Source organism: Mesoplodon bidens (genome assembly GCF_964165515.1).
Source record: "Mesoplodon bidens genome assembly, chromosome: 10".
In the NCBI taxonomy this organism is placed as follows: domain Eukaryota; kingdom Metazoa; phylum Chordata; class Mammalia; order Artiodactyla; family Ziphiidae; genus Mesoplodon; species Mesoplodon bidens.
Window position 1 is genome coordinate 94,838,120 of NC_138172.1, and position 2,298 is coordinate 94,840,417.

General features: G+C 39.7%; 1 pseudogene across 1 annotated transcript; it reads left to right on the forward strand.

The window, feature by feature from the left end:
* Positions 1-532: 532 nt before the first annotated feature.
* Positions 533-1,708, forward strand: LOC308623657 (F-actin-capping protein subunit alpha-1-like; annotated as a pseudogene). Its single transcript has 2 exons — positions 533-611; positions 871-1,708. The product of its transcript is annotated as an F-actin-capping protein subunit alpha-1-like (transcript).
* The last annotated feature ends 590 nt before the right edge of the window (positions 1,709-2,298 follow it).

Consider the following 2,298-nt stretch of genomic DNA (forward strand, 5'->3'; position numbering starts at 1 on the left):
TGTGGTTTCTGCTGCCTTTACATTTTAAAAAAATAAAAATCCTCAATGAAAATAGACCCAGCCTAATGATCAAAATGGAAACAAGTTGTATGGATAGTAGTTTGTGCTTTTATTTATGTTCTTCTTACTAAGTTTTAGAGGTCTTTTAAAATTTCCGTGGACTGTCCTGCAGAAATTAAAACAGAAGACTTTAGTTTTGGAATTTTTGTGTTCAGTATTGAATTATATTCTTCATTACCAATTTTCTCATTCATACATATGTATCTTTGCTTTAGTTATCTATAAAACTCGGGGTGGACTTGTACTTTAACATGGACTAAACCATTTGAAAACAAGACTATTTTAAAGATAAATAGGTATTTCAAAAATTCAGTTTATCCTCCTTTAGAAATCACTATTATTTTCTTCTCACTTTTTCTTTCTCTTAGTTATCATCAGATATATTTTAGTATCAGATTGAAAGGAGAATTGGTCTGGTTTTTACAAGGTAAAAGTACATGATGAATTTAAAACATCTAGAGAGCAGCCCAAGATGGCCAACTTTGAGGACTGGGTGTTGGATGAGGAGAAGGTACGAATAGCTGCTAAATTCATCACTCATGCACCCCCAGGGGAATTTTTTTTTTTTTTTTTTTTTTTTACGGTACGCAGGCTTCTCACTGCTGTGGCCTCTCACTGCTGTGGCCTCTCACTGCTGTGGCCTCTCCCATTCCAGAGCACAGGCTCCGGACGCACAGGCTCAGCGGCCATGGCTCACGGGCCCAGCCGCCCCGTGGCATGTGGGACCCTCCCGGACTGAGGCACGAACCCGTGTCCCCTGCATCGGCAGGCGGACTCCCAACCACTGCGCCACCAGGGAAGCCCCCCCAGGGGAATTTAATGAAGTGTTCAACGATGTCCAGCTACTACTTAATAATGTCGGTCTCCTCAGGGAAGGGGCCGCACATGTATTTACCCAGTATAACATGGGTCAATTCATGCCTGTGAAGATAGAAGGATATGAAGATCAGTTCTTAATTACAGAACATGGTGACCTGGGTAATAGCAGATTTTTAGATCCAAGAAACAAAATTTCCTTTAAGTTTGATCACTTACGGAAAGAAGCAAGTGACCCTCAGCCAGAGGAAGTAGATGGAGGTCTGAAGTCTTGGAGAGAATCCTGTGACAGTGCTTGAAGGGCCTATGTGAAAGATCATTATTCCAACGGCTTCTGTACTGTTTATGCTAAAACTATAGATGGGCAACAGACCGTCATTGAAGAAATGGCATCCATGTATGCCATATGTATTGAAAGCCACCAGTTTCAGCCTAAAAACTTCTGGAGTGGTTGTTGGAGATCAGAATGGAAGTTCACATCACACCCTCTACAGCCCAAGTGGTTGGAGTACTTAAGATACAGGTTCACTGTTATGAAGATGGCAATGGTCAGTTGGTTAGTCATAAAGATGTACAGGATTCAGTGACTGTTTTGAATGAAGTCCAAACTGCCAAGGAGTTTATTAAAATCATAGAGCATGCAGAAGATGAGTATCAGACAGCAATTAGAGAAAACTATCAAACAATGTCAGACACCACGTTCAAGGCCTTGTGCCAGCAACTTCCAGTTACCTGCACCAAAATCAACTGGAACAAGATACTCAGCTACAAGATTGGCAAAGAAATGCAGAATGCTTAAAGGCTGAATGTAGGATTCTTCAGTACATGGAAAGAAAGGGTCAATGTGTGGTCATATGATAAATAAATGATTTATAAACAAGAGTGATATTTTTCTAGGGCTTTCAAAGTTAACAGGTTTTCTAGCCTCATGGAATACTGTTGAACTTATAGCATTGTCTTGATTCTTTTGTGTTTTCTGCCTTGTAATTTTCTGTTTTCACTATATCTCCTTGTAAATCTTTTTTTTTTTTAATTCTGCCACATTTAATGATGGAGAGAGATATCTATCCTGGAGTCATTTTACTATTTAGAAAATTTTCCTAGCCATGAAGCCCTGTTACTGACATAGACAGGTAATATGTTCAGTACTTTTCCACCCCATCCTTCAAAGCACTTCTGGCACTTCACTGGTTTTTACTGATCAACCAACAGCTAAAGAGGCTACAAACTATAGCTGAATGGAAGGCACATTCATCCTCCCTCCGATCGCTTTGATCATCATTTATAACATCTCATAACTATAGTTTCAAACGTTTGGATTGGGGCTTTTCAGGTCTTTTTGGAGGCAAAGGAAGTTTTCTGGAAATTCCATTATAGCCAGCTTCTCTGGGGAAGTTATTTTTAAATCCAAAGACTTGGACC